This window comes from Pelobates fuscus, chromosome 3 (genome assembly GCF_036172605.1).
Source record: "Pelobates fuscus isolate aPelFus1 chromosome 3, aPelFus1.pri, whole genome shotgun sequence".
Classification (NCBI taxonomy): Eukaryota; Metazoa; Chordata; class Amphibia; order Anura; family Pelobatidae; genus Pelobates; species Pelobates fuscus.
In genome coordinates, this window is record NC_086319.1 from 232343982 (window position 1) to 232369256 (window position 25275).

A 25275-nucleotide genomic window follows, 5' to 3' on the forward strand; every position below is an offset into this window, starting at 1 on the left:
CGCCTGCCTACGTCCTCAAAGATACGCTCAAACACACCCAGAGATGTGATACTCAGGTGCCCAAATGTACACGACAAGATTCAGGTCATGTCTGCATTAAAAGGTAAAACACCCCTGATATTTGAGGGCGCTAGCCTAACCTTTTTCCAGGATCTTACAAAGTCTACCCTCATGTGGCGCAAAACCTTCAGCTCCCTCACCAACAGACTGAGGGCAGCAGACATCACCTATCGATGGGGGGCACACGGATCCCTGGTGATACCACATAACGGATCCCAACTCACACTTGCCTCCATGGAAGAGGCACCCACAATAATACAGGCCTTGGGACTGGACCCACCGACCGCCAACTCACCCTCAAGACCCTCTACTACCAATTGGGACCCAGAGCGCACCGCAACGTTTGTACCGCGGAACAGAAGCCCTCGGTCCTCGGACCCAAGACAGCCTCAAGGGACTGGCTGACAATGAGGCACAGTAGGGACACCTTCCCAGCGCTCACCTTTACCTCAGGTCTAAAGACTGCAAAGTTATTTTCATTGAACGTTTAACATTTCTTATAGTACCCCATTGTTCTTGGGGGCAACAATATATATATATATTTTTTTTTTTGTGAGCCCATTTTTGGTAACCAAGTGCCGTTTTGGAAACGTTACCATAATTCCTACAGTTCGTACACTCAATGCGAAAATCACAATTGTTTATTACCTTGTTCTTTCTCCTGAACCCTGTTCTTGAGCCGGTGGCTGTCAGTTTGTAAGGTCTCCAAACATCTGATAGAGGTTAAAGCCAAGCTCAGTGTCCCATGACTAGGGGACATTACCCTCCTAAGGCTGAATAGGGGCACTAAAATTTAATAAACACACCTCACTACTTTCAAGCTACAAAAACAAGATTAAATGGTCTGACAAAATGCATATATTGCTAAAGCCCATTAAATGCTGACCTTATATAGATGACTAATCTAGAATACTGAACAGTAGCCGGCCTTTAAGAGGGCAGCATAGTAAAGGTACAGGTTGTATACGACCCATTACCTACCGTCAAAGTGTCCATATGGCAACGTACATTATTCGGCAAAGATTAGGGTTCGTCCTGCACTCTTAGTGGGTGTAGAGCTTTAAGCTCGAGGGTTTGTGAAGTCTAAAACGAGTCAAGAATTGCATACAAAATCATAGGTCAGGAGAAACCTATCTAACTTCACACCATACCTGAGTTACAAAAGGACGTTTAAACGGTTTATTGTTTATGTTGTTGCGATCCCTACTAGAAGACTGACACACGTACAACAATCGACAGGCCTAACCCTGACATGGACCGTACTTGACTGACCCCACAGGCTCTAAGGGACCCACTTTCGCACGACTGGTACACCTAAGACGGGGACATACCACAAACGCTTAATGGAGTGACTGCTACACTCTTACCACGAGTGTCGATATCTGCAGTTAAGGCGAGGTAGTCTGCTACCTGTCGGTCGAGTCGCTCTCTGAGGGTGGATCCCGAAGGGCTGTGGCGATGCATAGGACTTAAAAAGGTCCGCATGTCCTCCATCAACAACACGTCTTTAAAGTGTCCTGTCCTTGCCGGCGTGGTCGTGGGAGGAGGAGGATGACTTCCACCTCTCCCCCTGTTAGATTCCCGTTGTGCTGTGACATCACCCTTATACGCTGTGTAAAGCATACTTTTTAATTTATTTTGCAAATGCTGCATCCTTTCCAACTTGTTGTAATTCGGTAACATTTCCGCCACTTTCTGCTTATACCGGTGGTCTAGTAGCGTGGACACCTGTAAGGAAACCAAGTTTAGCCAAACCGCTTTCGGTAGTTTCCTCCCGAAATGTCTAAGAAAGTCTAAGAAAGTGAGAGTTCTGTTCGGCAGTTACAGGAAACGAAGTCCATACGAAATATAACAGCTTCCCAAGATAATTCCCTTGGTAAAGCATACGAATTCCAAATAACAGTCAGAGTCCAGGATCAGGATACAAGTAGAACTAACGTTTATTCACATACATGGCTTTTTATGCAGGTCCCCATGCAAGGGGACATCCCACAGGGAGGAGTAACATTTATCCAATCCTGAACAGTAAAAATATAAAACACACCCAATACAAACAGGCAGTTCCCTCCCCTAGTCCTGGAGATAATCAGGTCTGATATAGTAACAACCTAATTATCTCCAGGCTGAAAATTCACTGTTTTTCCCCATTTCTGGAACACCCCTTTATACCTGGGGTATCCCCACAAATCCTATGTCCCCTGATAGCCCCGATCTGGGTGACCAACATATCCAAATTTCACCCAGATCGGTTCAGGGGTTCGCAAAAAGTATGGAAGTCCTTTGTGACCGGTTCACTGTGGGCGGGCTGCCCAAAATAGTTCCAGAGGTTCGTGTGGTTTTGCCGGTCACTTTAGAAAAAGGGAAAAAACGAATAAAAGTACCGAATGAATTCCCCTGGCTCCTAGCAGCGATTGTTCCCCTCATTCGTGTGCATATTTGTACCGAATAGCGCTCTTCTAGCTAATCGGTATCAATAGTTCCAGCGTTCGTATGATTGAGACCGGTGTTTGGGAAGTCGAGTGTCCGATTTTAGTTCCAGACACTCGACGACCAAGTCCCGCTGCCTTTGTTTGATGAAAAAAAGATGGCCGCGGTTTTCTCTGCCACGTGGCGTTCGGTAGTACGAACGCTGACCGCACACATAGAGGGTGAAAGTGATGCCGGCTTTGAAGTTAAGTGAGCCAGGGGTGGTCTTTGTTCGGCAGTCCCATCTGCCGAATGAAAATACACAGGAAAGCAAGAAATATGCCAAAAAAATACCGAACAAATAGTCATTTCTTCACACTGCTCCCCTATAAGTCCATAGGTCGGCATACCCGCCTAGACCCTGTCGGGTTGGCTTGGGGATGTCCGAGAAAAGTCGATGTTTAGGAGTCCAGTTCGGTCTGGCGTGACAGGCCATCCGCATTACCATTTTGTTTGCCGGGCCGGTACTGCATAGTAAAATTATAAGGTTGAAGGGCCAGGCTCCACCGTAATAGCCTGGGATTGTCCCCAGCTAACCGGTTAAGCCATACCAGGGGGTTGTGGTCAGTCATAAGAGTAAATGCCCGCCCATACAAATAGGGCTGAAGCTTCTTGAGTGACCACACGAGGGCCAAGCATTCTTTTTCTACGGTGGCATAGCTGACTTCTCGGGGTAAAAGTTTACGGCTGAGGTATGCCACCGGGTGTTCCATGCCGTCTGTTCCCACTTGGCTTAGCACGGCTCCCAGCCCAAACATGGAGGCATCTGTGTGTACAAGAAATTGTTTAGTGTAGTCGGGTGCTGCCAACACAGGAGCCTCACTCAATGCAGCTTTAAGCTTCTGGAAAGCGTCCGTGCACTCTGGGGTCCAGGAGACCTGTTTGGGAAGGGCCTTTTTGGTAAGGTCGGTGAGGGGTTTGGCCAGGGCGCTGTACTCTGGGACAAACTTTCTATAATAACCGTCCGTCCCTAAGAAGGCTAGTACCTGGGTTTTGGTCCGGGGCTGGGGCCAATTAGCTATGGCCTCTACCTTAGCTGGCTCTGGACGCTGTCTACCGGAGCCCACCCGGTGGCCGAGATACTGTACCTCGGCCAGGCCTACGTGACATTTGTCGGGTTTCAATGTGAGCCCTGCGAGGTGGATTCGTTTGAGTACCCTGGACACATGACCCAGATGGTCTCCCCATGTGCGGCTGTAGACGGCAATATCATCTAGATACGCGCATGCGAAGTCCTGAAACCCCTCCAGGAGCCTATCGGCCATCCTCTGAAACGTAGCCGGGGCATTCTTCATCCCAAAGGGCATAACCTTGAATTGGAATAGCCCGAAAGGGGTGACGAATGCCGACTTGGGGATGGCCGCAGGCTCCAAGGGGATCTGCCAATAACCTTTGCACAGGTCCAGGGTAGTAAAGTAGTTCCCCCCGCCATACGGTCTAAGAGCTCATCTATTCTGGGCATGGGGTAGGCGTCTGTTATGGTACGATCGTTAAGCCTCCGATAGTCTACACAGAAGCGTGTGGTGCCGTCGCGCTTCGGTACTAGTACTACCGGGGAGGCCCAAGGGCTTTGAGAGGGTTCTATTACCCCTAGTTGTAACATATCTCTTAACTCAGTGAGCATACTCTCACGCACTGCTTCCGGGATCCGATATGGTTGTTGCCGCAGTGGCGTCTCTCCCTGGGTTTCCACGCGGTGTACCGCAGCGGAGGTATAGCCTGGGGTGGCTGAAAACATCTCTCGGTATTCCTGCAGCAGTTGAGTAGCCTCACCCTTCTCTATGGGGTTTAAATTTTGACCCAAGCTTACTTGGTCAATAGTACAGGGGGCGGTGTCTAGTAAATCAGGGAGGGGTAGTCCTTCACTATCCTCTGTGGCGGGGGCACACACGGCGCCCACATCCTCTGTTCTCTCAAAATATGGTTTGAGCATGTTCACATGGAAGGCTTTGGTCAGCCTTTCATCTGAGCATTTGCTCACGATGTAGGTAGTCTCGCTAACCCGTTCTACTACCTTAAAGGGTCCCTGCCAGGCTGCTTGCAGCTTATCCTTTTTAACTGGTCTCAGAGCTAATACCTTCTGTCCTAAGTCCAGTACCCTATCTTGGGCTCCCCTATCGTACCATTTCCTCTGGTCTTCCTGGGCCGTCTGCAGGTTCTCCCTAACCGATTCGGTGAGAGCCCGCAGACGGTCCCGGAACTCCAGAACATACTGGACGATAGGGACTCCCCCCTCATCTGTGTTGCCCTCCCAGTGTTCCCGTACGAGCTCCAGTGGGCCCCGAACTTTTCTCCCGTACAGGAGTTCGAAGGGGGAAAACCCAGTGGAGGCCTGGGGCACCTCCCGGTAGGCAAACAGAAGGTGGGGAAGGAATTTTTCCCAATTCTTGTGGGACTCTGTAAAGGTTTTTAGCATCTGTTTTAGAGTGCCATTGAAACGTTCACAGAGCCCGTTAGTCTGGGGATGATACGGGGCGCTGAACAGGGGTTTCACTCCACAGCTCTGCCACAATTGTTGTGTCAGGGTAGCCGTGAACTGGGTTCCCCGATCGGAAAGGATCTCCTGCGGGAAACCCACTCGGGTGAATATCTGAATAAGGGCCTCTGCCACGGTCTCTGCCTCTATATTGGCGTAGTCGACTACCATTAGTATGAACTTTTTGCCCGACTGGCTGGGTCGGCTGAGGGGTCCTATTAAATCCACTGCTACTCGGTGAAAGGGCTGTTCTATAATGGGCAATGGGTGGAGTTTGGCCTTCCGAAGGTCTCCCCTTTTCCCTACCCTTTGGCAGACGTCGCACGTCCTGCAATAATACTTGAGGTCCTGAGTGACCCTGGGCCAGAAGAATGTTTGAGTTAACCTGTCCCTTGTCTTTTTGACCCCTAAATGTCCTGCTAGGGGAATGTCATGACTGAGTTTTAACAACTCAGCCCGGAATTTACGGGGTACAATTAACTGTCTTTTGATGACCTGGGTGGCCCCCTGTCCCACCCCCTCGGTCACTCTATACAGCAACCCCTTATACCACTCAAACTTTTCGTGCGGGTTGTTCCCTGGGGTAACGGCCGCTGCCTTCCTATAACCTTCTAATGTGGGATCGGTACGCTGCTCTTGTTCAAACCCCTGGGGGGTATCCCAGAAAGGAAAGGGGGGATCGGGTAAGGGGGGTATGTCAACTCTTACCTGGTTTTCCTCAGAGTGCAGCGGAGCTTCCAGTCTGGCTTGAGCTCGGGTGGTAACCGGGTATGCCTCGGCAGGGGTGTCTCGGGCTAGTTGAGAGGTTAAGCATCCCACATCATTTCCCAACAAAACCTCGGCGGGCAGTTCTTGCATAATCCCAACTTCCAGCTGTTTGGACCCAGAACCCCAATCGACAAGGATATTAGCGGTGGGCAGTTTGTGGATAGCGCCCCCAGCCACCCTCACAGCGACTGTGCGTCCGGTGCGAGCTTGTGCTCTGATCGTGTGAGGTTGCACCACAGTCAAAGTAGCCCCAGAGTCTCTCAGCGCCCGGGCCCCCACGCCATCCACGGTAATCCATTGGCGGTGGTGGTCCCGGTTGTCACCCCCAGCTTGAACTGGGTTGACCTCGTGTAACACACTCCACTGTTCTTCTTGGTTAGGGACCTGGGTTGTGCCTTCTTGTTGCACACAATGGGCAGCTGCCCTGGGTTGTTGTGGGGGTTGCCTTTCCCAGCTTCCCCGGTTTAAGCGAGGGCACTGATTCTTATAATGTCCTGGTTGCTTGCAATAATGGCACACTGCAGGGGGTCGAGGTGTGTTTGCTGGGTTCGGTGAGGGGTTATTCATGTAGGGTATAGGAGGGGTAGGGGTTGTTGGAGCCGTGTAATTAGGCTTAAAAGATGGTCTGCTCACCCCTTGCTCCTTCCTCCTGTTATCCTGGTACTCATCCGCTAGCCTGGCCGCTTCTTCCACAGTTTTTGGTTTTCTATCTTTAACCCAGTCCTTTATGTCCTCTGCAGAGTGATTAAAAAATTGCTCCAGTAACATTAGCTGCAACGCATCCTCCAGGGTGGTTGCTTGGCAGCCCTTCATCCAATTGCGGGCCGCCCGTTGTAGCCGAAAAGCCCATTCTGTATGGGAATCTTTCCCAGTCTTCCTCAGCTCTCTAAACTTTTTCCGGTATGCCTCCGGAGTTACAGCATATCTGGCCAACAAAATGTCTTTTACTTTTTCATAATTGTGTATGTCCCCCTCAGGTACTGCTCGCAGCGCCTCGGCTGCTCTACCTGACAATTTACTGCTAATGACTGCAGCCCATTTTGCGGAGTCTAATCCCTCCAGTGCACATTGGCGTTCAAAGTCTTGCAAGTAACTGTCAATTTCCATCTCATTGTCATTAAAAGATTTAAAGGCTGCATAATTTACCTTCTTTGGTATTTCCCCAGTACTTCCCGGGGAGTGTAGTAAATCTCCCTGTGACGGTCTGTCCCGGTCCTCTCGCTCTTTTTGCGATTGTCTGGCTTGTGCCATGACCTGCAGAACCGCCTCTGTAGTTGGGTTGGGTCCCAATAGACTGAGCATCCATCGGATGTCCTTTTGCATCACGTTTTCTTCCTCTTGATCCATCTCTGTATTACTGGTACTGTCGCTCTGTATTAATTCTGCAATTAACGTGGCTTTTGTCTTGTTACTTGCCACTCTGCCTCGAGCTTCCAGTAAATCCTTTAGTGTGGTTCTTTTAAGTAGCTGGTACTGCTAAGCCATTCATTCCCTTGCTTGGTTTGCAATGTCCATTCGGGATTCGAATCCCTCCGCTTGCCACCAGTTGTAAGGAAACCAAGTTTAGCCAAACCGCTTTCGGTAGTTTCCTCCCGAAATGTCAGAGTCTAAGAAAGTGAGAGTTCTGTTCGGCAGTTACAGGAAACGAAGTCCATACGAAATATAACAGCTTCCCAAGATAATTCCCTTGGTAAAGCATACGAATTCCAAATAACAGTCAGAGTCCAGGATCAGGATACAAGTAGAACTAACGTTTATTCACATACATGGCTTTTTATGCAGGTCCCCATGCAAGGGGACATCCCACAGGGAGGAGTAACATTTATCCAATCCTGAACAGTAAAAATATAAAACACACCCAATACAAACAGGCAGTTCCCTCCCCTAGTCCTGGAGATAATCAGGTCTGATATAGTAACAACCTAATTATCTCCAGGCTGAAAATTCACTGTTTTCCCCAATTTCTGGAACACCCCTTTATACCTGGGGTATCCCCACAAATCCTATGTCCCCTGATAGCCCCGATCTGGGTGACCAACATATCCAAATTTCACCCAGATCGGTTCAGGGGTTCGCAAAAAGTATGGAAGTCCTTTGTGACCGGTTCACTGTGGGCGGGCTGCCCAAAATAGTTCCAGAGGTTCGTGTGGTTTTGCCGGTCACTTTAGAAAAAGGGAAAAAACGAATAAAAGTACCGAATGAATTCCCCTGGCTCCTAGCAGCGATTGTTCCCCTCATTCATGTGCATATTTGTACCGAATAGCGCTCTTCTAGCTAATCGGTATCAATAGTTCCAGCGTTCGTATGATTGAGACCGGTGTTTGGGAAGTCGAGTGTCCGATTTTAGTTCCAGACACTCGACGACCAAGTCCCGCTGCCTTTGTTTGACGAAAAAAAGATGGCCGCAGTTTTCTCTGCCACGTGGCGTTCGGTAGTACGAACGCTGACCGCACACATAGAGGGTGAAAGTGATGCCGGCTTTGAAGTTAAGTGAGCCAGGGGTGGTCTTTGTTCGGCAGTCCCATCTGCCGAATGAAAATACACAGGAAAGCAAGAAATATGCCAAAAAAATACCGAACAAATAGTCATTTCTTCACAACACCCAGTACAGGTCGTTCTCCTTCAGCCTTTTTATACGAGGGTCCCTCAACAGGCAGGACAGCATGAAAGACCCCATTTGCACAAGGTTGGATGCCGTGCTACTCATTTCCCGTTCCTCCTCCTCACTGATGTCATTGAAGGTATGTTCTTCCCCCCAGCCACGTACAACACCACGGGTACCAGATAGGTGACAACGAGCACCCTGGAATGCCTGTTGTGTTTGGTCTTGCTCCTCCTCCTCCTCCTCAAAGCTACATTCCTCCTCTGACTCCTCTTCCTCACAATCCTCTTCCAGCGTTGCCGCAGGTCCAGCAAGCAATGCTGATAAGGCTGTTTCTGGTGGTGATGGTGACCACAACTCTTCTTCTTCCTCTTCACGCTCATCTACGGCCTGATCCAGCACTCTTCGCAGGGCACGTTCCAGGAAGAAAACAAATGGTATGATGTCGCTGATGGTGCCTTCGTTGCGACTGACTAGGTTTGTCACCTCCTCAAAAGGACGCATGAGCCTACAGGCTCATGCCTACAGGCATGAGCATCCAGTAACGTGGCAAAAAAATTCCCAGCTCCCCAGAGGCTGTCCTAGCACCCCGGTCATACAAATATTCATTAACAGCTTTTTCTTGTTGGAGCAGGCGGTCGAACATTAGGAGTGTTGAATTCCAACGTGTAGGGCTGTCGCAAATCAAGCGCCTCACTGGCATGTTGTTTCGCCGCTGGCAAAGTGAGCCATGGCGTGTAGGAACGCCTGAAATGGCCACACACCTTCCTGGCCTGCTTCAGGACGTCCTGTAAGCCTGTGTACTTATGCACAAAGCTTTGTACGATCAGATTACACACATGTGCCATGCACGGCACATGTGTCAACTTGCCCAAATTCAATGCCGCTATCAAATTTTTTCCGTTGTCACACACCACTTTGCCGATATCCAGTTGCTGCGGAGTCAGCCACTTTTCCACCTGTGCGTTCAGGGCGGACAGGAGTGCTTGTCCGGTGTGACTCTCTGCTTTCAAGCAAGTCAAACCCAAGACGGCGTGACACTGCCGTATCCGGGATGTGGAATAATACCTGGGGAGCTGGGGGGGTGCCGTTGATGTGGAGCAAGACGCAGCAGCACAAGAGGACTCAGCCGAGGAGGTTATGGAAGAGGATGGAGTAGGAGGAGTAGAGGAGGTGGCAGCAGGACTGCCTGCAAGTCGTGGCGGTGTCACCAACTCCTCTGCAATGCCACGCATTCCTTGCTTGTCAGCCGTCAGCAGGTTTACCCAATGCGCAGTGTAGGTGATATACCTGCCCTGACCATGCTTTGCAGACCATCTTTCAGTGGTCAGATGGACCCTTGCCCCAACACTGTGTGCCAGACATGCCATGACTTCCTTTTGCACAATCGAGTACAGGTTGGGGATTGCCTTTTGTGAAAAGAAATTCCGGCCGGGCTACAAATTTTTTGAACGCCTCAGACTCAACCAGATTGTATGGTAAAAGCTGGCAGGCTAATAGTTCGGAAAAGCCAGCTGTCAGACGCTGGGCAAGGGGGTGACTTGGTGACATTAGCTTCTTACGCTCAAACATGTCCTTGACAGACACATGACTGTGGGCAGATGAGCGGGAACTGCTCAAGGTGGGAGACGGAGTGGCGGATGGTTGAGAGGGGGCAAGGAGGACAGCAGTGGTTGACGTGGCTGAAGATGCTGGACCAGGAGGAGGATGGCGGCTTAGAGTAGGCGTGCTGCTTGTACTCATGTGTTGATCCCATAGGCGTTTGTGATGTGAGATCATGTGCCTACGCAAAGCAGTTGTACCTAGGTGGGTGTTGGATCTCCCACGACTCAGTTTCCTTTGGCACAGGTTGCAAATGGCATCGCTGTTGTCAGAGGCAGACACACAAAAAAAATGCCACACTGCTGAGCTCTGCAATGACTGCATTCTGGTGGTGGACACAGCATGCGTTGTTTGGCGTGCTGTCGGGCTGACCCCGGGTGCCGATGCATGCTGTCTGACTGTGCCACTAGCTCCTTGCGACGACCCCCCCTGCTTCCAACTCATCTCCTCCTCCTCCTCTCTTTCTCCCCATCTGAACTTTCGCCCTGTTCTTCTTCTTGCCGAGCGGGCACCCACGTGACATCCATGGACGCATCGTCATCATCAACCGCTTCGCTTGTATCTGACAACTCAGAAAAGGAAGCAGCAGCGGGTACAACATCATCATCATCACACCGTACCTCCATGTGTTTAATGCTGCCTGCCTGAGACATATCCCTGTTATCTACATCCTCTAGCAATAATGGTTGCGCATCACTCATTTCTTCAAACGGGTGTGTGAATAACTCCTCTGACATACCAAGTAAAGCGGCTGTGGTGCTAGTTTTGGTGGTGGCGGCAGGCGGGTGAGTGGTATCTTGAGAGGTGCCTGAAGCTAAGCTGGAGGAGGATGGTGCGTCAAGGTTCCGAGCGGAGGCTGTAGAAGATTGGGTGTCCTGTGTTAGCCAGTCAACTATGTCCTCAGAACTTTTCAAGTTCAGGTTACGTGGCTTCTGAAAACTGGGCATTATTCTAGGGCAAAAGGGAATCACAGCACCACGACCATGACGGCCCCTGCGGGGTGGCCTGCCTCTGCCTGTCATTTTTTGGGGGATTAGTGGTACTATGCGTGCAAGCTACTGTGAGACCAGATATGATTGGCAATGTGAACTGTAACAGTTCTGCAGAGCACACACTGTAGGCCTGACACACCCGCTTGAAGACAAGTAACTGCTATTCAATCTATAACAGTGAAAAACTAATTTTGGTTTTAAAAGCACGCTATAGAGACACCAGATATGATTGGCAATGTGCACTTGAACAGTTCTGGAGAGCACACGCTGAAGGAAGGACTGACAGAGCCGCTTGAAGGACACTGACTGGCTGCTATTAGCTTACACTGGAAACCTTTTTTCTTTGCAAAAGCACGCTAAAGAGACCCCAGATATGATTGGCAACTGTCAAAGCACCCTGGCAGGGTTGTGCAGGGCACACGCTGAAGGAAGGCCTGACAGAGCCGCTTGAAGGACACTGACTGGCTGCTATTAGCTTACACTGGAAACCTTTTTTCTTTGTAAAAGCACGCTAAAGAGACACCAGATATGATTGGGAACTGTCAAGCAAGTATTACAGCTTGTATATATTTTGTTCACGTTAAAATTAGATGGAGGCCCACCGATAAAGATGGGATTAACATGATATGGTCACATAGTGATTTTGAATAATTTTGGAAGATTGGAAGCTGTACATTTTGTGTTATTTTTCAGTTATTTTATAGACAATACCGGTGACTTTTCAAAACAATCAACTCATGCATTTGGAATATGAAAGCAATGAAAGCCATCTGGGTTGATATTAGCCCCTTAAGGATCAAATGTTACTCTCTGCCATCATTGCAATCTAGTCCCTACAGATTCTGTGATTGCATGGATTGTCCTAGATATTAGCATTACCAGCTCCACACAGCCCTGCAGTTGATAATTCAGTACGATTTTCAGTTTTATAACAGGATACATAAGTGACAAATTGATACAATTGTATAAACCAGCATTGGTTCTTAAAAAATGGAACACTAAAGTGTTAGGAATAACTGTCAGTCTTTAAAAGAAAGCGAAACAAGTGAAAAGTTACAATTTTTCCTGGTACCAAGACTCACTCAGTGCTGCCATCCACTCTTTCTCTTCCAACATCATCCTAAAGCCGACTTTTTCTCGATGACTGTCCAATCCAATGCTCCTCATAGAGGAGCGTTAGGGACAAGTTTTACATTGGAGGGTTAAAACAATTGTTGTTGTTATTAATATTATTGACATTTACATGGTGCTAACATTTTCTGCAGGACTTTACAATCGGGATATTTGACAACCAGCAGTTGACATAGCAAGTAATATTGACAGAGAAAAGAGTTAAAGAAATGAGCTTACAATCTATTCTATTCTATTTTTGTAAATGCAGCTTTATCTGCCGCTAATAGAAAGCAAATCAGGAAATTTCAATATGTTTGCATCTTTAAAGTAGGAGTGCATTTATTTTCTAGGTGTAGACACATTTATTTTATTATATATCGCACTGTGAATTGTTTTTATGTCTGCATTATGTTGTGCATATTGGTTTATCTAAAAGCAAAAAAGTAGATGTTCTTTGGCGCAAGCCTCCTTTTTCCCATTCTGATCTTAGTTGAATGAAGTAGAGGGATTACCTTCCTGGAAGTATGCTGCTTACTTTGCCTTATCAGATCTGCAACTATTTAGTTTTTTTTTTGTATGTCATTCTGGATGTTTTATTGAATTCAGCTATGTTGCTACAAATTTTGAAAGTTGCTTGCTAACTCACCATAAATGTTGATTGAGCAAATATTTTTTTTTTCCATATATAATCTTTATTTTGCCAACAGCATGAACAAGCATACATTGCAGACATTGTCAGTTATATCGGGGTTACATGTCAGTAGGAAATCCGTAACAGTGCCTGTTGATCAGTACAATTTATGCATCACGGAACAGTGAACATATGCACATTACTTATAAACATCAGATAGCTTTGTGCTCCTGAGTTGGTGGTGCCTTATACCTAGGTTCCAACTTCGTTCATTTGGTGTTGTGTCGGCAGATTTTGGGGGGAGGTCAGGAGCAGGAGCAGATTGGGAAGGGGGGGGGGAATAAACTTGGAATGGAGACTAAGAGTCCCCAGCCTTGCTACCCTTTTCTTGCTCGGTCTAGTTAGCCTCTCAAAAACACTTTTAGACTCTCTCTGGGTGCTATAACATCAGTTAAGTGGGTCTGGTTCGTGATCGTTAGTACTTGAAGCCTGGGGCGCATTCTTATACATTGGGAGTCAGGGCCTGACGTTCCAGCATGCCCAGTCTTTGTCATATCTGCTTCCCCCACCCCAGATCCTGCTGGCCATGCGCTCATGAGAACTTATAACATCCACTCTCTCTGTGATTGCCTCTATTGTGGGTATCCCTTTGCTTTTCCAATGTTGGGCTATTAAGATTTTTGTCACTGTGAGTATGTTTATTAGTACATTCTTGTGGGGGTGCAATGAGAGCCCAGATATCATATGTAGTAAGTAATGTTCTGGTGTCATTGGAATCAGGAGGCCGGTGGTTTTCTCAATAAGGCCTTGTATTTGTTTCCAGAGTGTACCTAAAGCCTGGCATTCCCAAAACATGTGTAGCATGGTGCCCACTCCCCCCTCGCATCGCCAGCAAAGCTCAGAGGAACCTGTGTAGATACGTGCTAGTTTGTGTGGTACCAAGTACCATCTCATGGCTATTTTGCAGTAAGCCTCCCATAGCGAGAGGCCCTTGGAGGCTTTTTTCGTGATTGTCAGTGCCTCATACCATTGGGCCAGTGTCAGTTGGTAGCCTAGTTCCCCCTCCCATTGCGTCATATAGGATCGTACATCACCTGCCTGACCCTCCAGTAGGGCATTATAGCACATAGACAGGGGCTTCCCTAGCTTAGCGGAGAGGACCTGAGTGGGTAGCAGGGGTAGGTCTCGGGATATCTCTTTTGTTCCGCACACATGGGATAGCAGAATGTTTTTTGTTCTGAGATACAGGTACATGTCCTTCTGGGGTAAAGAGAATTTTTGTTGGAGATCTGGGAACGATTGAATCTTGTCCCCTACCAGTAGGTCTTTTACTTTATAAATGCCCCTAGCTATCCAGCTCGCCAGGGGTAGGTCTGGAGAAAAAATGGTCATGGTTTCCAGCGGCGCTTCCCTGAAGAGCAGGCGCTGGTCCACAATCAAGTGGCTCCAAGTCCGCCATGAGCCCAACAGGAAGCGGGAACAGTGTGACAGGTATGCTCCCTCAGGCTTAGCCGGGGCATTGGACCATAGCATGCGGGAAGTGTTATGTGGGTGTAGGTAGGCGTCTTCTAGTGGCATCCACAGAGGTTTGTGAGAATCATTTTTGAGTCTCAGGATGTGTACTCCCTGTGCTAGAGTTGTAGCCCTATAGTATGTTCTAATGTCCGGAAGGCCCAGGCCCCCTTTGGTGAAGGGGAAGCCTAGGTTGCGCTGGGCTATTCTTGGGGGCTTTCGTTTCCAGACGTGAGCGTTAATAACCGATTGCATTAGTTTGATCAGCTTATTGGGGAGGGAAATTGGGATCGTACGAAAGAGGTATAAGATATGCGGCAGAGCCATCATTTTTATTGTATTGACTCGGCCCAACCAGGAGATCTCAAGGTTCTCCCATTTTAGTGGTTCTCTTTAGGGATGGATTGTAGATTTTTGGTCAGCTTGATCCCCAGATATGTGAGGGATGATTTGCGCCAGTCAAAGGTGTATTCGGAGGTTAGTTGCGTTTGTGTTTGGTGTGGCAGGTTGATCGGTAATGCCTGAGTTTTGGCGGTGTTGTTTTTATAGAAGGAAACCTCCCCGTACTCCCTGAGTAGCTTTAGCAGCGCTGGAATAGAGCTGACAGGATGAGTTATGAACATGAGTATGTCATCGGCAAACAAAGCCAACTTCTGTGTCCCTCCCGGGGTTGACAGACCCTGAATTTGTGTACTATCCTTTATGAGTCGTGTTAGGGGTTCGAGGCAGAGAATAAAGATCAGTGGCGATAATGGACAGCCCTGGCGTGTGCCATTTTGTATGGTGAAGGGCGCTGACAAGAAGCCAGTGCTAAAGACCTTAGCCGACGGGCTTTGATAGAGGGCCAGGATACTTGTCAGGAAGGCTTGCGGGATGCCCATTTTAGTCAGTGTTTGTGTCATGTATCCCCAGTGCAAGCGATCGAACGCCTTTTCGGCATCCAACGCCAGCACCAGGCCCTGTTGAGAGGAGTGGCCTGCCCAGTCTATAAGATTTAGGAAGTGGCGTGTGTTGTCCCCTACTTGTCTGCCCGGCACAAACCCCGCTTGTTCAGTAGAGATGAGTGTGGGAAAGAGTGCTTTGATCCTTGTAGCCAGCAATTTGGCGTACAATTTAGTGTCCGTGTTGAGGAGCGATATTGGTCTCAGGTTGGCGCAGTGCGTGGGGGGTTTATTGGGCTTAGGCAGAGTGACAATGAAAGCTTCTAGCATTTCACGGGGCATTCTGCCAGATTGTTTAATATCGTTGAACAGTTTCAATAGGTGGGGGGCTAATTGGTCCGTGAACTTAATGTAATAATAATTAGAGAGGCCGTCTGGGCCCGGAGATTTGCGTTTGGGGAGCGATTTAATTGCTGCCCTGAGTTCTTCGTCGGTGAAGGGACTGGTTAGGTATGCGCAAAGGTCTCGGGATATGCAGGGGAGGGTGACTTTGTTCAAAAAGGATTCTATTTTTGCCTTGGTAGGTTGAGGTGTCTCTGGGTCTGTATGTAGTTGGTAAAGCGATGCGTAGTAGTCCGCTAAGGAATTCACAATGTCCTGGGGGTTGTAGAGTTTGTCCCCATGTTTGGAAACAATGTATGGGATCTTGGTCTGGAGGTATTTTTGTTTCAGGCGGCCAGCTAGAAGTTTGCCAGCTTTGTTCCCCAGCGTGTAGTGAGTTTGTTTCAGGTATCGCATGTGTTTCTCAGTGGTTTGTAATTGTAAGTCTCTCAGTTTGGCCCTGAGTGCTCGTAGCCGTTTGTGTGTTTGTTTGGATGGGTTGGATTTGTGGCCAGCCTCAGTGTCAGCTATGTCACTAGTGAGTTTGGTTTGTTCCGTGCGTGCTGCCCTCTTGGTGTTTGCTCCCATCCTTATAAATTCCCCCCTCATAACTACCTTGTGGGCTACCCATTGTGTAGCAAGTGAGGTTTCGCAGTGTGCATGGTTTGCAAAGTATGCGTCTATTGTAGCACGTATGTGTTCGAAGTGGAGAGGTGTCTCCAGGAGGGTCTCATTGAGTCGCCAGGCTCCTCTCCCTCTCGCTGGGTGTGGTACTTTCATTGTTATCAGCAAGGGGGCATGGTCCGACCATGTGATGGGGCCTATTTGCACGTCCATGGCATGGGGCAAAGTGGTTTTATCAAACAGGCATAGGTCTATTCTGGAATAAGTCATGTGGACAGGGGAATAAAATGTATAGTCTCTCGCGCTCGGAAAGAGGTTGCGCCATACATCGTAGTAATCTGAGGAGTTCAATAATTTCGCTAGGTGTTGGCCCATAGCCAATGATGGCTTTTTAGGGGGTCGGTTTTGGGTCCTCTGCATGTCTACATGTGGGTCGGGTGTGCAGTTAAAGTCCCCGCATACTATGGTGTGCCCTGACTGGAAGTGACCTAATTTGCGGAACGCCCTAGTGAGGAAATCTTTTTGTGTGTCGTTTGGGGCGTACAGGGAGGCAATAGTCACTTGGAGGCCGTTGAGAGAGCCTACCAATATGAGCAGCCTGCCGTCTTTGCTGACGTGTTGTTTGGTGGGTGTAAAAACCCAGTCCCTGTGAAAGTAGATTGAGACCCCTTTTGATTTCGAGCCGGACATGGCATGAAAGGCCTGGGGGAAGGATTTGACCCTGAAATTTGGCGGTTTGCGTATGTGAAAATGAGTCTCTTGTAGACATATTATAGCCGCCCTGGATTTGGCCATTTCCTGGGCTGCCAATCTGCGTTTGTGTGGGCTATTGAGACCCTTAACGTTCATGGAAAGGATTTTTAAAGTGTTATCCATTGATTACAGGTAGTGGTATGCTAATTGGTAAGAAGCTAGTTTGACGTGGTGTTGGCGTAGCTCGGCTTAAGGAGGGTAGGATATGGGAGATAGGGGTTAATACAGGGGATAACAATGACAACCAATTCCTAATTAAACTAAAGTATTTACATAGCGCCCTCATAGCGATCAGCGCCTTCACTGGGTGAGGCGTAGGCCGGCTCTCCCTGCCCATGCCCACGCTCATCCTTGGGGTGCGCTCGGTGGTAGGAGCGAGATATGGATGACTTACATGCTAAATTCGGTTACATAGCCCTCACATGAGTACAGTGCTATATACACAAATACCTTACGACATAATAGCATTCTAACAGTATAACATTAGAGCACTCCTAGGAACCCCACCCTCCCCCCGACATCATTATACACATTCAAATTCAACACGTGGCCCAGTTTTAAGCAGCCGTGTGCAATTTTCCCATGTCATGTGTGTCGGATAGTGTTTCTCATAGTTACGTGGGATTAGGTGGAACAGTGTCCCCAATTCAGCTTATCGGTGGAGGAAAGAGTCCCAGGAGCACAGCCATTTAAGATTTAGCCGGCGATCCCGCCATACGCCATTCTCCTAGCGATCCTTGCTGTGGTGCAGTAGCGGCCGCTACCGTCGATTGTGTCGGGAACAGTCCCCATTCTTTGATAAGGCGCATGCCTACTTCCGGTTCATTCACCATGTGGTTTTTACCGTTCCTCCATACGAGTAATTTCGTTGGATAACCCCATCTGTATGGAATATCGTGGTTCCGCAACGTTTTCGTCACCGTGATGAAGTCTCTTCTCCGAGCCATTGTTAAGGCCGACAGGTCCGCATATATATTAATGGAGGTATATGGTGCTGGTAGTTTGTCAAGTTTGCGTGACGCTGTGAGCAGTGCGTTCTTTGAGGTGAAGTAGTGAAATCTCGCAACCACGTCTCGTGGTGTATCTGGTGCCAACCTCGGTGGTCGTGGTAGTCGATGAGCTCGGTCCAGGAGCCACGCCCCATCTGCTATGTCAGGTTGTAGAGTTGCGCAGAGTCCTTTAAGAAATGTGGGTAGTTCATCTGTGCCCACTTGTTCAGGTACCCCGCGGAATCTAACGTTATTCCTACGGGACCGGTCTTCTAAGTCAGCTAACTTACGTTTGAGCTGAGTCTGTTCTTCCATCAGTTGTTGCACAGTGTCTGCCAGCGCATTGTGCTCGGTGGATATGTCTTCCGTGCGGGCTTCCAGCTGGTTTGTGCGTTCTCCCAGGTCAGAAATCTCCTTTTTGATCTCACTGGTCGCCTTCCTGAGATCTGATTGCAGGGTGACCCTAAAGTCCTGCAGCATTAGGTACAGCCTTTTCTCCGTTACCGGAGCATCTGTGTATGGGCAGGGGTCCCCCTCAGGGTCGGGCGCGTTATCAGTAGGCTGTGAGCTGGCGTGGCCGTCGTCGCCATCTTGTGTAGGCCGCATGCGGTCCTTTCTGGCGGGACGGATCTGGTCCGTCAGTTTCGTTTGTTTTGCTGGCGCCATCATAGGGGTAAGGTCCGCTAGCTTTGCAGTCGCTGGGGGGCTGTGTGTGATGGGAGTTATGGCTGCGAAGTCATCCAAGGCACGGAGCTCTCACTCCATGCGACCGCTCGTTTCGGCAGTTAGCCACGCCCCCATGATTGAGCAAATATTAACAGCAAAAATGCTGCTAATTGTAACACGTCCCCAGTTCTCCATCTGTTAATGAATATCAAAATGTTTTAAAATACTAAATTCAGACCAAGTGCACAAAGAGAGCTGTTTCTTTTCTGTTTTGCTGTAGATGTTTGATTGACATTGGCAATTGTTTAAGATGAAAAGCGATGAAAGATACAGCCGGCCTTTTCATACAATATCCTTAGCCTCCCTCCAAGAGACAGTTGCAAAGGTTATGTTTATGGTCAGCTATGTTACTCATTTAAAGTACCAAACAGGCAAGGGTCTACTAGTGTGAACAAATTGCTGCTTTTTTTTCTTATCATTTTAAATTTAGTTTTTATTGAACCGATCATGAAGAATTTGTATATATACCCATCTAAAAAAAAAAAAAAGAACAATAGTTTGCTAGCATGAAATAACAGACTTGAGAAAAAATTGAGTATATAAACAGAGGCTTAACTAGAAACCAATGGGGCCCGATGCAACAATTGTTCCACCCTGCCCCCCTTCCCCACACATGTGTTTGATTCCCTCCCCCAGCTCCTCCATATGTCTAATTTCCTTCCCCCACCCCCACCATGTGTCTCCTTCCCTCCCCCCAGCGCCTCCATGGGTCTCATTCTCTCCCTCTAAGCTGCTCCATGGCTCATTTCCCCGCTCCTCCCCAGCCCCTCCATTTGTCTAATTTCTCCACCTCTCATTTTGCCTCATTGCCTCTCATCCCCCCATTGAGCCTTCATTAACCCCCTTCGCTCCCCACCCAGCCCTCATTAACCCTTCTCACTTCCCATCCAGCCCTCATTATCCCCCTCACCCAACATCCAGCCCTCACTCCATCTCTCACCCCCCATTCAGCTCTCATTAACCCCTCACCCTACATCCAGACCTCATTACCCCCCTCATTCTCCTTCCAGTCCTCATTAATCCCCCTCATCCTCCTTCCAGTCCTCATTAACCCCTCCACCCCCATCCGGCCCTTTACCACCCCTCACCTCACATCCAGCGCTCATTAACCCCCTCACCCCACTTTCAGCCCTCACTCCATCTCCCACCCCACATCCAGCCATCATTAGCCCATCTCATCCTCCTTCCAGTCCTCATTAACCCCTTCATTCTCCTTCCAGTCCTCATTAACCACCCTCACCCCACATCTAGTCCTCATTAATGCCCCATTCCCTTAATCTAACCCTCATTAGCCCCCTTCACCCCCCATCCAGCCCTTAATCCCTATATCAGCCCCTCATTCAGCCCTCACTCTCTCACCAACCCTTCCAGCCCTCATTAAGCCCCCTAATTCCCCCCCCATCCAGCACTCAATCCGCAGTGCTTGCAAACGCTACACACAGAGAAACCGGCAGGAGGAGAGCAGCACAGCACAGTGGTGGCCCATGGTTGCAGGTGTCTCAGCTGCGACTGGGCCTGTCACTCCAGAGGGCCTGACCGCAGCTGCGACCCCCTGCGACCGTGGTATGTACGCCACTGTATATAAATATATCACACCAAAAAATAAATAAAACAAAAAGGTGATAATTAGAAATTCAAAACTGGGAAGGGTTGACAGAAAGAAAGATACCACCAATTAAAACATGTATTAGAAGAGTAAAGGCACAAATAGACAAATAAAAGAAGCATTGGGGCCAGAGACTAATCTTTAAAGCTGAAATTGTGAGGCAACAGAGTAATTGGATGTTAACCACATAACTATTGCAGGAAAACATAAGAACACTCCATCAAAGACTGGGTGAGGCACAGAACAACTGGTGGAGCATCAAGCGGGTCAGGAAGCCTGCTAACATCCATTGCTATCAGGGGCACCATTATTTCCTTTTCAGTTTGACACAGCCAGAGGTTTGCACGTCAATATAGATATAGACAGGGCAGCAGGGAGACTTGCCAGGGCTAAGGGGAGACATTTAAAGGGCTCACAGCAGGAGGGTGTATATATGTGTGTGCATTGTGTACATATGGGTCAGTGTTTATGGATTTGTATGTGTGTGTATATATGTGCATGTGTGGCAGTGTGTATATCTGTGCACGTGTGTCAGTGTGTGTGTATATGTGCATACGTGTCAGTATGTATATCTGTGTATGTGTTTCCGTATGTGTCAGTGTGTATATCTATGCATGCATGTTTATGTGCATGTGTGTCAGTGTGTGTATCTCTGTGTGAATATATATGCACATATGTGTCAGTGTGTATATTTGTGCATGTGTGTTAGTGTGTGTATCTGTGCTTTTGTGTCAGTGTATCTGTTCATATGTGTCAAATTGTGTGGAAATGTGTATCTCTAGATTGTAAATGTCTGTGTACGTGTGCATCTGTGTGTGACATTGTATGTGTGTGCATCTTTGTGTGGCAGTGTCTGTGTGTTTCTGTGTGTAGCAATCTCCATCTCTATATGTGAACATGAGTTTGCATGAAAATACCAACATCACACACAAACACACCCATGCATTCAAACACTAATACTACATACAAATACCTTCCTAATTACAATTTTTTTTATTTATAATTTAACATATTTTTAAAATAACAAATTTAAAAAAAAATAACAAAACATTTAATAGGGTTAACAGAAAAAAATGGAAGGAAAGGGGGAAAATAATGCAAATATTAAATATTAATTATACACGGCTTTAACCATTATTGTTTCTTTACAACAAGAAAATAATAATAGCAGTTCACTACAGAACTAAAGCTATAAAGGTCATCTACACATCAATATGATAACATAGACATTTTAACTCAGCATTCTAATGTCAACTATATACACAAATGAACATTCACACACACCCTCCCTACAAAAACATGCCTACATTTACACATCATTAGTGTACAACACTTGGGAGCTACCTTTTAGCCATCCCTGCTCTGATTTATTGATTTTTTTTTTCACCAGTGCCCCCACTCCATTAGTTCTGCCACTGGACTTATCAGTTCACCATCCTTTGTAATTGAATGGAAACATATCATCTCTGGTATGCCATTCATGAAAATATTTATCTGTCGATCTTACTCACTTTGTTTGACTCCATCTTGGCCTGAAGATTTAGTCAACATTTTTTAGTCTTCAAATTAGATGTTTGTCCACACAAATTCTGTTATTGCCCGATCATTGGAATTGTGAGATCCTCTTTTCATATCTGACATCTAAATCTATTATTAGAACTCTTAGTATTTCCTTTGGTAGTTGGCATGTCATTGCAGTCTACGGTACCCTTTTGATTTAGTCTACTAGACTCATGCTTGCTTTACTTTGTTTGACTTGAAGTTCTAGAAAAAGAGGGAAAGGGCTGTATGACTAATTCCTGTAAACATAAGTGACATTTTATTTTATTGCTGTAGAAATCCCATATAGATTTAGTAAAAATGCAATGTTCTCTTTTGATGGAGGCAAGTGTTTGATACCGCTTGTTGAGGCATAGTTGCTTTGCAATGCTTTGTTCATTAACATCTCCTTATTTAAGTCTATAGGAGTCAATTCAAAGTGCTAACCCATACCTATAAAGCACTGAACAATTCTAGCCCCTCTTATATCTATTCACTTATCCATAGGTATGTCCCTTCCCAGTTTGTCTGCTCTGTCCATGACCTTCTCCTAACTGCTGCTTGCGGCTTGCAGGACTTCTCGCGGATGGCTTCCTTCCTATGGAATAGCCTGCATACCACCATTAGATTCTCCCCTAGTCTTCAATTGTTTAAGAAGTGCCTTAAAACCCCTCTCTTTAGGAAAGCTTTTAGCTTACCAGAGTAACCGCTTCCTCAAATACTTTTTCCTTGTTCTCTCCTAAAGGGCAGCACTCTACTCTCTCCTCCTGCCTCACTCCCACCTTGCTTGTTTGCTATTTCCTGTCCTATTGTGTTTTATATCCCACCCCCTACAAGCTGTAAGCTCGTTTGAGCAGGGTCCTCTTCAACTTTATTTATTGTTAAATCCCCCCCCCTTATAATATTATGAAGTGCTATGGAATCTGTTGGCGCTTTATAAATGGCAATAATAATAATAATAAAGTTGGGATGAAAGTAACAATCAGAAAGAATGACAATCTGAAGATCGTAAAGCCAAATGTCAAATGCAATGGGCTACGATGGTTATCTAACAGCTAAAAGCCAGTCAGATCCAGGTAACCGAGCTAATTCCAGCAATGGATCACACTTATTACAGCTACCAATGCCTGCCTTTAATTCCTTCACTAAATGTTTATTATACAGCTTATGCTAGAAAATGCATCACTATATACAGTGTAGAAACAACTGTAAAACTGTTTGTCCGGTATATTTATTTCAATTTTGAAAAAAGATTAATTAAAAAAAATACAAATATTAGCTGTCTGCAGTTAGCTAATAGATAATAAGGTTTCACTTCCGAGTGCAACTCACCTCCCCCCCAGAAAACTATCCAGCAGATTGTTTCATATTCAAAGAAGAAATTATGCTTTAATTTTTAGCATTGCAGTTGTTGCCAGTTTTACTGTTCATAGGCATAACATTTTATGTGTTTTATGCTTTCTGATAGCCTTAATCCTTTGGAGATCACATATAGGCAGAGAGAATGAGAGCTTTTGACAATCTGCTGTCAAGAGACAGTACTATAATCTGCTTGAATGGAGATGACTATTTTGAATGAACATTTTATTTTGTCTTCCTTTATCATCTGTCTTACATCTGATTGAGCTGGTTTGGTGTTGTGTTCCTGTGGGAATTAACATTTTTATTTTTGTCATTGTTCTTTATCCCATTCTTAACTTACATCATATATGCTTAAATTACGGATGCTTTTGATAAAGCCAAACATATACAACACACAACTATTTAATGTAGTTATTCCTTTAAATTTATTTTATCACTTTCCACTATACATTTTGTGAAAATACAGTACATACTGAGTATATTTTATGGACTAATAAAAATTATTTTAAAAAAACATTGTTAAAGGAACACTATAGTGTTAGGAACACAAAACTGTACTATACAGTGTACTGTACACTATATTGTCCCTCTGTCTTTGCACACCTCTCCCCCAGCCCCCCTACAGTCAAGAAAAGGACCTGGGCGATGAATATGGCTCTTTCTCTTGCGACGGCATGGTTATTCGTGCCACAGCGAGTGCCACATGCACATTAATACCAAATGCGAGGGCGTCCAGCATCGTTTCATAGATTTAAACTCTCTAAACTGCAGGAAACACCTCTAGTCCGTGTCAGGTAGACAGCCACTAGAGACAGTCTTAATTATCTCCCTCCAAGTCAATGGCACTACCATCACCTCTACCTTGCAGGCTTGCTGTCTGGTTGTTCTTTTTGACCCCAACCTCTCCTTCACCCCTCATGCCCAATCAATCGCCAAATCCTGTCGCTTCCATCTCAAAAACATAGCACGCATCCGCCCCTATTTAACGCCGGATGCGACTAAGGTGCTGGTCCATGCTGTTGTTCTCTCTCGCCTTGACTACTGCAATTCCCTTCTCAGTGGTCTTACATGTTCCCAGATTGCACCACTGCAATCTATAATGAACGTGGCGGCGAGGCTCATTTTCCTGTCCACTCGGACCTCCCACGCCTCCTCATTCTGTCAGTCCTTGCATTGGCTTTCAGTTAGATATAGGGCTCAATTTAAAATTCTGGTGCTTGCTTACAAGTCCCTACATAATGCTGCTCCAACCTACCTAACCTCCCTAATACACAAGTATGTCCCGTCGAGGCCCCTACGCTCTGCCAAAGACCTACGTATCTCCTCTGTCCGTACTTCCACCTCTAATGCTCACCTCCAAGAATTCTCCAGGGCTGCACCTCTTCTGTGGAACTCCCTTCTCCATAAGACTTTCACCCAGTCTCCACTCATTCAAAAAATCATTGAAAACTCACTTCTTCAAGAAAGCATATCAATTAAACTGTTAGCAGGTTTTTATCCCCTATCCCCCATGACTCATCTCCTGCAACCTTCAGAAATGACCTACTAAGACCTCAATGAATACTTTTCTAACAACCTACTTCATACCCCTACTTTTACCCTTTGTGTCACTATACCCAACTCCCTCTAGAATGTAAGCTCATTGAGCAGGGCCCTCCACCTCTCTGTTCCTGTACGTTCAGTTGTCTGGTATCAATTACATGGAAACACAACTGCTAACTGTGATAGAAAACAGAAAAGAGGGAGTCAGCCTGTTAGACAAAAGCTCTGAAACTGGAAAGGTATAGGGATTCACCAAAAAACCTAGAAGAAAATATAGACAGATGATGGCTACTATACAAGATAGTAACCGTTTATCCAGGAGCTTACTTAGTAGTGTGAATAAAATAAATGGGAATGAATAGAAAATTAGTCAAATTGGACTAAAGAATGAAAAAATAATAATCTAAAGTGCAGGTTATGTGACGTCCTTTGATATGCTTAGTATGGATTAACCCTTAATCGTCTGATTTAATTGTATGATTAGACCCAGTTATGTGGGACCCAAGTGAGTAGAGAAGGTATAAAAAGAAGAAGGTATAAAAAGAAAATGAGATAAAATGTAACCTTAATACTCAGTTACAGAAAAAATAGGAATAGGTATCTATTTAGAGGATACAATAACCAAGTGGTTAAAATGTGTTCACAAAGTA